The sequence below is a fragment of the Cynocephalus volans genome, chromosome 5, assembly GCF_027409185.1.
Source record: "Cynocephalus volans isolate mCynVol1 chromosome 5, mCynVol1.pri, whole genome shotgun sequence".
In the NCBI taxonomy this organism is placed as follows: Eukaryota; Metazoa; Chordata; class Mammalia; order Dermoptera; family Cynocephalidae; genus Cynocephalus; species Cynocephalus volans.
Window position 1 is genome coordinate 97,840,769 of NC_084464.1, and position 13,997 is coordinate 97,854,765.

The window sequence follows — 13,997 nt, forward strand, 5'->3', positions numbered from 1 at the left end:
TCATACACTTCAGACTTAATCCTGCTTTCCCTCTATCAGGTTCTATTATTATTCTTAGCTCATCATCTTAACTGGTTCTAATTTAACAAGTTATTATATTAAAAGTAGTCAAATATTGTCATGTTTGAATTGTGTTCTAAAAAGCAAGATATGACTGCTCTAATAGAACACATGGAATTTCCATGTGGGCGGGTAAATGTTATCTCACTCACTAGACTGAGAACTTTTCATGGGCAGGTACTGTGTTGCCCTTGCTATTATTACCACACAACCAAGTGATTTATGGTTTGAATCCAACAAATATTTTTAATCAATTAATTAATCTTAAATCTTTCTAACAGAAAATAAACAGTAAATAGCATTTATACTATTTATTAAAACTGAAGTTTGTGACAGTCATGATTTCAAGGCAAACTAGCATTATCTGTGCTGGTTTTAATGAGATTGCTAGCAAAGAAAAAGGACTCAGTTCTCATTTTGTGTTCTGTGTCCGGAAATAGTTTACTGGTAATGTCAAGAGATTCCTCACTGGTGATCTGATTTAAATTCAAATAAATGACTTATAATGAAAACTCCTATGTTGCATTGCCCTTAGCTAATATTGTTATGCTAATCCTAAATATGCATTATACATTCAGAAGCTTAAATGATCAACAGTAGCTGCACGTTTTTTTCTCCTGAATTATTCTTTTTGCAAAATTTAAAAACTAGGCAAGATAAGTTTCCTATGTATATTTTTAACAGCAGCTAATGTACCCAATAGCAACATAAAGAAACACAGATGTCTAAAAAGATTCAGAAAAGCAGTTAAACACAACTTTTATAGTTCTATACATGGCATCAAATAATAAGTAAATTTGAAAGTTAAATTTAGAAGATGAAGACAATTATTTGAACATGGTTTATGGTCCACTAAGATCTTTAATGTATCATGTTTTAAAATATATTGAACTTTACTTAAAATAAGTAGAAAAAAAATCCTTGAAAAGAATGTGTGTTCTTAATAAACCAAACACTTCTCTATTGTAATTGAAATTAATCTCATAAGAAAGAATTAAGTTAAGAAATAAAGAGCCATTGTACTTATAGCACTTACATTTTGCATTTTTTCCAAATGGTACTAGCCTTTATATATTCCATGTGTACTCATTATCAATACAATACATAAAATCATAAATTGGATTATTTTAACATTAAGATATAATTTACAGTAACTTAGAGGCAAAGCCCCAGCTCATTTTATATGTGAGGTGTAATAAGAAACTTATATAAATTTTACATGCTTTGTTACAGTTTTTGCTCAATGTTAATACAATTTATTTCTTTTGTTTTAGATCACATTTACTAACATGTGACATGAATCTTTGGTAACAGCTGGAACATTAACAAAGATGCAATACTATTGAATTCTGATAGTGCAATTTTAATAAAAATTGTCAGTGAAACTTAGCAAGGCTCTTTTATATTATTTTTTTAAAAAAATAGCAGTGATAATTAGGCAAAAGTATGAATCTTGTCAGCAAATTTATGTGCAAATATGCAAGTCCTTATGCACTTCAATAGGGTTTCACAATGACCTAATTTCCACATGCCAACAATATTATGGTGTGTGTAAGAATACTCTTATGTTTAAATTTTAAAGTGAAAGCTAAGCACTGTACAACACCAAGGAATATAAATGACATTAAAGAATATTCTTCCACTTAATTTTTTTTTTCATAAATGGTAACAAGTAAATTAAGAAATTGATCCTAATTATACACTTTACAGTTGATCTCACATTGAATGTTATTTTTATTTATTTTTGGCTGCTTCTTTTGGGTGACTACTATCAATGACCGAAGATGATACAGATTTTTGGTCTTAAAGAATTATGCATTGAGTTGAAATCCCTGGCATTAGTCCCTTGATCTGGATTCTCTGGACATTAAAATAGTGGTGACTTTGGAAATTTCAACCTGCCCCCAAAGGCTTACCTGCATAGACACAATGCCAGGCCACCCCAGCTACCTGATCGACACTGGGAGAATTGAATCATCTCCTCTGTGTAGGGCCACCCCAGCTACCTGGCTGACAATGAGAGAGTTGAATCATCTCCTCTGATACAAAAAAAAATACACAAAATTCACCAAAGTAATTAGCACAGTGGAATGTAGAAGAATATGCATATATACAAATTTAAAGAGTAGAATTTTATTCTGAATAGAATGTGATACAAATGAGAAAAATTATTATAATACTAATACTATATAATATTGACACAAAGTTGTGTGTGTAAAAATATACCTGTATAAATATTGGTGTTTATTATACAAAAATGAAATGTTATGCTATAAAAGAAAAAGTTATAAAGTCAGATAATCATTAAATTTTATTTCACTAAAAATCCAAGATTTTAAAAAATAAATTCAACTCAAATTAGCATGACAGTTAAAATCTGTTCAGTGTTTTTGTGATAAGAAGTAGCTGTGATTAAGTAATCAAAAAAGAAAAAAATATGTACATTGGTTCTTTAGTACTAATCCATAGACACAATTGTAATCATGAAATGTCAGTCTATGTTTATGTCTTTCTGATCCAAGAGAAAACTTATACAGTTATTTGTCACTTAAGGACTGGGGTACGTTTTAAAAAATGTGTTGTTATGGGATTTAGTTATTGTGAGAACATCATAGAGTGTATTTATGCAAACTTATACCTCCAGCTCCATTGTAATCTATTAAGACCACTGTAGTATATGCAAGTCTATCACTGATCAAAACATTGTTAATTGGGCCAAGATTGTATGTAATTTAAAACAAATAATTTGGTACACAATACATTAAGGGAGAATAACCGTTGCTATTCTATACCTGGTAGAGAATGACAAACCAGAGGTTTAAACCAAGGGTGTTGTAAATTGCACGTTTCACGTAGGAAGGATCAAAATCCCTTTGGAGCTGAAGAAAGAGCAGGAATCATTGAAATTAGGGCTCCCTACAAACAGTTCTACATACTGTGTGTGTATATATATGTGGATGTAAAAATATACCTGTAATTGGCATTTAATAGAGGACTATTTCCTATTTCCCTAAACTACTTGCCTTTGTTTAAAAAAAAAAAAAAAATGCTGCTTCAAGGACTCAATAAGATCTGTAAAAAATTCTTTATATCAAATTTTAATCCATAACTATATTAGTATATTTTATATTCAAGAAAAATAAGTCAGAAATTGGTATTGATATAAGTCAATCAAACTAAAGCTTCAAAACAAAAATAAATAAGGCCCTAATGCTATTTCTTTCGATAAAGGTGACTTTCAGCGGCAAAAATTTTGTGTGCTGTAGAATGCGGCCACTTTGCCCATTAAATCAAGTACAGTGTGGAGATATGAAGGAAATACTATTGATTTTAAGCATTATTTGAACCAACAAAACAGATTTAAAATGACCTTTCACTGTGATAACAATATCTATAATTTGAAAAGAGTTTGTAGAGGAAAAAATGTTGCAAGGCCTGGAGTAAGATAAATGGCAATTTATTGAGGTCAGCTGGCCAATTTCAGATCAAAATAGTTGATATTGCTGCACAACAGTAAATATATCAACACAATTTCTGGAAAATCACAATTTGAGGATACTTTAATTTTCAAGGAATTGTTTTACCAGTCACTTTGGAATTGCTTTATCTATAAAGCTAATCTTACAACTTGGTCATTTGTTGCTTTCAGGTATATCTTTATAAAAATAGAATGTATTGACTCCTTTAAAATATAACTAGAGGAATCTGTTGGAGTTCAGGTTTGCTGAAATGTCATTATATGATGAACCTTAAGTCTCAGGTCAGCCTGTGGTTAAAAAAATAGAAATAATAATAATGAGTATGTTTTAAAATTTTTTTTTACATGTTACTTCTTTCAGATAACATAATGGATATTTTTCAGTTAAGCCTGGTGTTGTTCTTCAACATTCATTTCATTTTCCCTATTTTACAAAGAGTTAGACATGGTGCCCATGATTTCAGTGATTGGTCCAGACTCATGTTTAATCTTACAAACAGAAGTAGCTTAAATAATTCAAGATTTTTCATATTTGTTCAGTATTCTAAGTTAAAAGAGCTTAATATAAAACAACATAAAGAAATTCAGACTATTCATTTTCTCCTACTGTACTATAATAACTTAAAAACACTGAAAATAAACAGGCAAAGTAAAACTCCCTAAAAGCAAAGCTCATTTAGAATGAACCCAAATCTGTTCTAAAATTGCATAGGAAGGGATATTCTTCTAACCCAGCAGGTTATCCATGCAGAAAAGCATTTCTCTTTTTAACCAACTTCTACCTGGACCCCTCAGGAATTTTTAATGCCCTATTGTTTGCTTCATTCTTTCAGCCTCCATCTGCTCGAAACTCCTTCTATTCAGTCTCAATTTGAAAACTTGTTTTCTGGGTTCACTAAATTATTTTGTTGTCCTCTTACTCAGCACTCAGCTCAAACACAGTGTGTTCTTGTTCTTGTTAATCTGGTTTACAGGCAAAACATAATCTAATTAAAAAACAGCTGAAGAAAGTATTTTAAGTACTTCCTGCTGATCAGATACTTTGAGAATTACTTAGAATTTCCTTGGTTGAATCTTTCAAGGCTTAAAAGTTACAATAGTTTCATTACTGGAATTTCTTTAAGGATGATTTGACTAGCAGAAAAATTTGCAAACATGTTACTTTTAGAAATCCCTGCAGATATTGACTACATTCATTTACCTTACCAAGTGGCTACTATTTTATCTATTCATCTGCTTAAAGCAGAAGATACTAGCTCCAGCTAAAACTCATCTGTCTAAGTATCAATGTTTCTTATTTTATGTGTATCAAAAGTTGGAGAGAAAAAGAAAGCAGACAATGGTACTTTTAAAATACATTTTTTTGTAGGAAACTCTTGTGTATCATTTAGCCCGATTTGTCAATTTGTTTTATCATTTTCTATCAATGAATATGTGTGTATATTATTCCATCCAAACCATTTGAAAGTAAGATGGAGACAACACTATTTCGATCTCCATAACTAAATACTTCAAAGTGTATTACCTAATGTGGAATATACTATAAAGCAAATGTACCTCATAGGGCCTGGTTTTCCAAAGCCTTGCCGTTTCAAAAATTGACCTTGCAAAGGACTGGAAATTTTCCTCAGGCTATAAAGTTTCTGTTGCAAGGTAAGAATTGTGGCACAGCAAGGTTGCTGGCTCAGAGACAGATTAGTTACTGTTGATATCTAAGTTGCTGGAAAACTGCTAGAGGGAGAAGGAATGTTTGCTAAGATCACGCTTTTGTTGATAGCATTACTGGAATGTCATCTGGCTTGTTTTGCTGAAAGTTACCAGCCTATATTGTTAAACTATAACCCCACCTATGTCTCTTCCTGTAACTTCCTGGTCTGGAAAATAAATGCAGGAAGAGAACCCCAATTCGGGGTTAATTTTCCAAGGAAGGGTTGCCTCTCGCTTGAGCATTCCCAAGGGAAGTCAACCACTTCGGGGTCTCTCACTGCTCAGAAGAGATGGGCTTTGAGTAATCCTTTGTGTCTCTGTCACCCAGGGGAAGTCGGGTAACAAATCCATGGGGGACAAAGCAACACAAAGCAACAACCTAAGAACAAGGTCATTCATTTTCACAGCTCCATTAAGGGAGTTTAACTTTGTTTCAACATTATTATTAAATCCACATTTTATATTTCAATTTTGTCTCTTGTCTAATAAATGCCTACTATAGCTTCTCTTTTTCATCTCAGATCTACTCCAGGGCTATTCATTGTATTTATTTGTCATGTTACTGTATTTGCCATTATTTTGGAACATTATGTCAGCCTTCCTTTGCCTTTCTTGACCTTGATGTTTTTGAGAAGGTCCCATACTTTGGGATATTCTAATATTGCTTTATGATTAGATTCAGGTTATGACTTTTTTAGTAGTGATATTACAAAAATTATGTGTCGATTATGTATTTTGGGGTCAGTTTTTTGAAATGTTCAAGTTGTCTCAGAATTAATCAACTGAAATCATATCAAAGGTGAAGCAGTGTAGACAGAGGATGAACTACCAGTGACATAAGTTGCTTTTCAATGTTGTATTTATTTATTAATCTATATCACATGCCAGAAATTGTAATAGATGCTAAGACTGTATGGTTAAAGATCCTGATTGCCTAGAGTCAGGTATCAGCAAACTACAATCTTATGGCCAAATCCAGTCACGACCATTCATTCACGAATTGTTTATGGTACTTTTATGCTACAACGGCAGAGGAGAGCAGTTTTAATAGAGATCACATGGCCATCAAAGCCTAAAATATTTACTATCTGGCTCTTCACAGATGAAGTTCAACAACCCGTGGTCTAAGACAGTATAACTCTAGCTAATAAAACTTTTAGATAAACAATTATTGATCAACAGTTGAGCAATGAGAAAAATATATTAATGCTTAGTCCTGTGACTAATTTTTTTCTGGGGTGAATAGATTCCAGCCTTGCATCTTGTAAATATTGCACTATCTACGTAGCACAAAATAAGCAATGCATTAAAATATTCTAGGCCTTACTTAGGAAGAATAAGGAATGCTGCTTTGCCAGAAATTACTTGTGTTTTGAAGCCTACCTCTCACAAGATTCTGTTATTCTCTTGCCTACTCCCTGCTGTAGACTGTACTTCAAAGGACTAAATTCGGGAGGCTTCAGCATTTTCTGTGTCAGCAAAGACTTTCTTTTCCTTCAAGCAATTTATTAAAGAGAGAATCAGATTGATTTTAGTGAAATATATTCCATCTTCCCTGAAGACAAAATTTCGTCCCCTTTAAGAACTCTTCTGCTTATGTCTTGAGCAGAATCACATTTTCAAACTGGTGTCTGGACACGCGAATAAATCCCATTACCCAGTAATAGGATTTGTCTGCACACCTCCTGTGCACTCCTTTGGTAACTGAGGAGTCCTTCACAGTGAGCTGGGGATTTTTCTTTAAGTTAACTCTGACATCTGTCCAAATAATTTCACTCTATGATGCATTTATTTCATTTAAACCCACCAAGAGGGTGAGAGACTAGTGGTTGATAAAATTCTTGAATAGCATCAGTATTCTCCCTGATTTCACTCAAGAAGATGGTCTGCATTTAACCTTTGTCTAAGAAAGAACCACATTCAACTATTTGCAAAGTTGGGGATGAAACTAACAGCTGTGTTCTCAGATGATGTATTTGTCACTACTATTTTCAAGTCCCTGTCATTCAGACTGCCTCAACAAAGTGGTTAAAATTGTTAAAGAATAGTGGTATCTATAAAAGTAGTCTGCAAAAATGAAAGTGCTCCTGATAATCTGATAGTGCAAATGTTGTACTTTGTGAAATAACAAAAACACCCTCTAGTTTTTAGGCTAGAATGGGAACTCACACTAGTAAAAACATATCTTGGTCAAACTAGATCAGTGAGACTAATATGAATTGAAGCTGGATCAAATGCCCAGAATGCCCTCATTTGGCATCCTGTCTCTGCCTATACCTTTATTCTTGGTTGTTAGTAGATGTCTTCCAGCTCTTCCCATGAATGGTTCTCTTTTCTGTTATTAATCTAACCTTCCAATGATAACAATACTAAGAATTGCTAGAAACTTCCATTTTTCTTACTTAATTTCTTACCTGTAATTTTTACAATATTTTTGCAAGGTACATATTATTTTCTCATTGTTACAGAAAGAAGAATGGGCCATGGAATGTCCTTGAATCTGTAAACCAGAGAGTAACTGACAGAGTTGTGATTGAATCCCAGTTCTAACACTAAAGTCCACCACTTTTATCCCAGAGTTCTTCACATACTATTGGTGATTATTTAACCTTATTGATTAAATGTAGAGTGAGTTTTCAAATTATTAATTGCAATTCTAACACTTTGTGTTTTCACTGAGCTTTATTCTGTTCCAGAATCATATTTTTCTTAATTGCAAAATGATAAAGGAAACCCAAAAAACCTGTTCAGTGACAGTAAACATGCATTATTTTTATATTGCTTTGAAACCTGCTCATTACTGCTTGACATTGCCTGATACATGCCAATCTGACACAAACAAGAATGCTTCTGGATATTCAACTTTTTCTTGTCAAATGCTGTTAGTGAACTAACCCAAAATACACCTCTAACTTCCATGCAGTGTTTTGTTTACTTTTTTTTTTTTTTTTTTTGTAGAAACCTTTATATTATGGCTCTGCAAGTTAGCTGAAATCCTAGTAAACTTAATTGTTTTTATTAAACAATTAGTCCTCCTTAAAAAGTTTTACTTGTTTTTAGTGACAAAAGCAAATATAATACTTACAATTTTATATAGATCTATACAAAACTAAAAAAGTTATAAATTTGACAAGCTGAGTGAACTTTGTTACCATGTTAAATTCATACTAATTTTAAAGAGACATAACAGATGATACTGGAACCTCCTTCAAGGCTTACTATGAGATTTCAGAACCAGTTCTGCATCCCCCAGACACCACTGCAACCCTCTGTATTTCCGTTCTTAAATAAAAGTGGGGAAAGGAGAGCAGGTGGCAATAGAGTAGAAAACCATTCATTTTAAAGGAAGAAAAGAATTTATAGTAAGAGCTTTTTCCTTTGCTCAAAACCAAAAATAAAAAAATGAAGGATATGAGACAAGGGACATATGGAAAGTTTCCAAGGGAATCACTTGTGATGTATCTGATTGAAATGCAGAATCTCCAAAGCCATGAATGTTGGAGTGACACATACCCAGCAGGGTGAGAAGAGATTAGAATATAAAGAGTCTAAATACAAAAGAAGGATCTCAAAGGGAATAGAAGATGATAAGAGGAAGAAGCAGCAGAAAACAGACCTGTCCAAGGAGCCAGTAGTTCAACCCAGGTTTTACCTCAGCAGGAGACAGAAGTAGAGATATGAGACCAATACAAGATGTAGATATCCCCTATGAGAGAGACATTATTCATTTTTATTTTTTTATAGAGTTTGCTTGATTTGGTTCTGAGGATGTTTGAGCCTTTATCATGCTTTTTGCATTAATTCACTTCTTTCTAACAACCTTTGAAGTTTTAATTTTTAAAAACACTATTATATCTCTAGTGTTTGAAATCAGTGATCCATTTGTTATTTAATTCTAAGACATTTGACATTGTTGCCTCAACAATTTCAAAAACCACACACACAAAACGCTGCAATTAATACAGTAGACCAAAATTTTTGCTCCATTTTGGAGTTTACCCATCTGATCTCTATATAGTTCTGTCACTTAAAATTTACTATTTAAGTCTAAGTTTTACATTTCAAAAATTATCTTCAGTAGTAACTAAGTATATTTTTGTGGGATTGTTTTGAGAATGTTATATTTCAGAATATGAGAATATATATATGTGTATTTATAATCTTATGAGTTTATAGTTTGTTTTCTGATACCTTATTATATACTTGTAGAAACTTTTGTGAAAATGTAGTTTCCCCCAAATGACTTTTAAAACACATGTTAATTGCAAATGCAAGCATTTTTAAAGAATTGTTAATATTTTTTGTACATTCCATTACCTACCTCACCTGTCCTTTTGCGGAAGGTGGGGAACTTGGAAACCATTTAACCAAAGTGTCTCTCCACTCAGGAGGCCTGTGTTATCATGCTTTTTGAAGTAAATTCATTTAAAATTTTTAAAAAGCAGAATTGAACGATTATTTTAAGCCCCCTCAGCACTGTCGGCCATGCCGGTTTACACGGTGAATTATGAATATTATATAATCTGAGAAAAGTGAAAGCAGCAATTTAGCTTTTAGAATAACATTTGTCTCACTACCTCTCTCTATACACACAGTGATGATGTATCCCTGAACTGTAGTATCATTCCTAACAATGATATCATATTGTAAATGATGACACTTAAAACAGCATGTACAAACACACCTCAAATGTTTGAGCAGAACTTACCTTTTCCTTACATTGTCTGTTCGTACTAAAAACAAGGCAAACAGCAACAAAAACACTCAATGTTAAAACCACTTAATAAACTTACAGACTTGAATGACACTTCACATGGGCGATTTACTTCATATTATAAAAGCAATATATTCCAAGTTTCAGACATTTGACAAATTATGTGGAATATCTTTCATCACTATATGGAAACTTGCAAACTGCATGATCTTCTGCCTGGTAGGACTGATTCACTGGCTTGAGGTCAGACCTATTTCAAGGTATGTCACGGCAGTACAGTAATGGTGGGAAGGTCAAACTTGCAGCCTGGCCTTGTACATTGTGTTATGTCTACAGTGCTTTGTATAATACAAGGGACATTTCATTTACTTACAAGCTGGGAAGTGACGGCAGAGCTGACTGCGGGAAGGTAATGCTGGTGTTGTAACTGCTGGGTTCCAAAAGCTTTTCTGGTTTCTGTGCCACACTCAGTTCACTCATGTCAGCATTGAAAAAGCTACCATTTGAGGCATCAAGCCACCTGCTCATCAATAGTGATTACTGTGGACAGAGGAGGTAAGCCCCTTGTTTGAGGCTGGGGTTAGGTTTACAGATTTTATTTCTTCAAAGCACACGCTCTCCTCTCGATCTGACAAGTATCTTGGGGGGCTGGGGACACTACCCAGCATCACTATAAACTTGGGACTTTCAGGTTTACCTGGTTGTAAAGATCTTGTTTCTGCATAAGTTGTCCTGAAAGTACTCAAAGGGTATCTGAAATCAACATTGCCAACTCTTGCTTTGGTGCCACCTATTACTTCTCAGAATAAATGATCTCGTGTCTGCATAGACCATGGATTCCATGGCATAGGAATCGACTGATCTGCAGAGTTTCTGCATTATTGGGTCAATTTGTAGTCATGACAATAACTGCTTCTGTTGAGTTCCTTGATCTTTTTTTTTTTTTTCTTTCTGTATTATCACCTTTTGTTTTCTCTTCTTTAATGGGGAGACTTATTCTGGGCGCCTGCTTTGGCCCTGTACCACCTCTGCTAAAAATTCTTCTTAAGAAGTTCAAGTTCTGGGAGCAACTCAAAGCGTCTGTTTCTGCAGGACTATTGCATAGTTGATTCTTTTTTTTTTTTTACAGATTCTTCAGCTTCAGATAAAGCGTTCAACATTAGATTCTCACTAGCTTGTTTGGAAGGTGGAAGAGCACATCTCCTTTCAGGTTTTGCTAACACTGACGTGCTGCTGGAGGTGCTTCCTGTTCAGGAGCCACAATCCTCCTCCTCCTCTTCTCCTTCATAATTGATTTTTAAAGAACTGATCTTACCAAATGTTTCTCCCGCAATACGCATTTTTTTCTGAGTTGATTCTGAAGAAAGTACTATAAGTCTCTTCTAAGCTGTTAAGCACTTCTGGTTCACCAAAATGTTCTACTTTATTGAATCACTTGGCAGCATAAATATTGTTTTGCTCCTGTTGAACCTGTTTAAATGAGCACACTATCTGCATTTTGACTTGCAGATGCTTGATAAATTTCAATAGAAGGGTAAGAAGAACCAGAAGTAAGTGTCACTGTAAGTTTTCTTCTGAGATAAAGGAGCCCCTGCATAAAATTGAGGTCTTTATCAATGAAATCATCTGGTTTTAGCTTAATACCGGTCACATCTTTAGAGGCTGCTGTCTCCCTGAGGTTTCACTGTTGACGTTAGTAGGGCTGCAGCTCCATCATCACAATATGTCTAACATTGGCGGTTTTCTGTTCCTGTGAACTTGTAGAAACTGTGGAATCTCTCTCTTTATCTTTCTCTTTCTCTCTCCCCCTCTCTCTCTCTCAATCTCTGTCTCTATCTCCAGGTTTAAATACTAGAAATGGCAAGGGTCAGGGTCCACACCTGCAGCTTCCTTTACCTGGAACCTGCCTTGGGCTCCCACCCAGCCGCCCCAACTCTGCCACCTCCACTGTGGCTCCTGCAGCTCTGCAGATAGAGACTTTATTAATGGATGGATGGATGTGCAGTTGAGAAGTACTCCAACACATGCTTTCACAGAGATCATCACATCAATAGAGACCACTACAATGTGATGAAACAGGGCCAAGCTGGAGTCATGCAGGGATCCTGCCCCACCACTGGTATGACAGTTTGCCAAGATGTACCCTAACTCCTTGTTCTCTTTCCTACGCCTAACCTGTAGGGCCACCTCCAGCAGGAGGAGGTGAAAGAGGAGTGGAAAAGCAGAACACTGTCCTCTTCCCATTCTGTCTCTTCCAAGCTACACATTTTGCCAGTAGAGGAGAGCAAAGATTTGAATCAAGTATAAAATAATAAATTTAAACTAGACCAATCAGGAAGTTATGGAAGTCACTCAAAAGGACTTTAAGTGAATGTGAAAGATAATTGTATATGGTTCATTGTAAAACATTGATTAGAATAAATGCAAAAGTGTCATGTTTATCTCTATTGAGATGGACAACTCAAGCTGGTTATAAAAATTTAACCTGGCAACATTGTTATTTGCCTTTCAAAAATTGTGCTTTTCTGGTTCTAATAAAGTATAGGTTTATTGCAGCACATGTGCAATAATGTATAATCTAAATCAGTCCTTATGTTCAAACAAAAGAGTATCTTCTATTACCTGATAAGTAGGAGTTGAAAGCATTCCTGAAAACAATTGTTATAACTAATATTTTGAGTATTTTTATGCTAGACATGCTTTGAAATGAAATGTAATCTCATTTAGTCATAATAGTAATCTTATCTAGTAGGTATTATACAAGTCAGAAATTAAGGCATAGAGACATTAAGTAAAAATAAACTCCCACTTGGAGGAGTAAATTTGTGAGCTTGGCATGTGAATTTACTTAAATAATCCAGTCAGGGTATAGAACTTGATCAGCTAGAGGGAGGATCAAGTATATCTGCCTTAGAATAGAGAAGAAGTGAGATTAATAGAAGTGTAACTGTTCATTAAACATGGACAGTCATCTTTCAGTACTATATGAGATAAAAAGGCAGGGAGGAAAGTGCTGAAGTCATGATAGGCAGGGAAGGTACGTTTTATGGCAATATTGAAACTTTTAAATTTTAATTCTCATTTTTCTTGCTTCTAAAATGCTAAATTAATTGTGTCATGTAGCAAGAACTTTGGATCTTGCTAGGGTAAGATAAAAAGGTAGAGATACCAATAAAAATTACCCTTGAAATGTACACATTAAATATGTCTAATGCATTGGGAAACACGGATTCACCTGAAGCTGAATTTCATAGCAGGACAGGAAGGATAAGAATCCCTAAGGCCAATTCATCATAAAGAGTTGAGAGTCCAGATTGGTGATCCAGACTCAGTTTCTGAGGGGAGAGTTTATTGTAGGCCTTAGCTCACATCCAATGGAAGCTCTAATTTTCAAATTTCACCACTTCCTTCCATCCTGGTTCAGCTCACCAACTCTTGCCTGGATTATAGTAGCATCCTGCTTTCTTGTCACTCTACAACCTATTCTCAAACAGAAGCAGAATGTCTCAATTAAAACATAAATCAGGTCATTATACAACTCTTCTTAAAATCATCTATTAGCTCCCAATTTCAAAAAAAAATTTTTTTAAAGTACAAGCAATGGTCCATTGGGCCCTATACAAGTTAATACACCACTACAACTACATTAAATGTCTAATCTCATTTCTTACTAATTCCTTCTTACTATTTCTTTTCCAACACCATCCATACTGACCTTCTGCTGCTCAAGGAACACATCAGGCCTTAGAGGCTCTGCCATGGCCATTTATCCTACATGGAACACTTTTCTCCCACATAGGTGCATAGTTCATATCTTCACCTCTTTTAAGTCTTTGCTCAAATATCACCTACAGCCTGAGCATTCTATTTGTATTTGTTATGTGCCTTGCCTAATCCCTATCCTGGTACTTCCAATCAGTCTTCCCTGGTCTTTTAAATATGTTTTTCCCAGCACCATTTATTGAAGAGGCTGTCCTTTCCCCAATGTATGTTCTTAATACCTTTGTTGAATATATGGTGCTGGGAAAACTAAATATC

At 34.5% G+C, this 13,997-nt stretch overlaps 1 pseudogene; it reads right to left on the reverse strand.

Annotated features, from left to right (window-relative positions):
* Nucleotides 1-404: 404 nt before the first annotated feature.
* On the reverse strand, nt 405-12,203 carry LOC134379105 (zinc finger CCCH domain-containing protein 14-like; annotated as a pseudogene).
* Nucleotides 12,204-13,997: the final 1,794 nt, after the last annotated feature.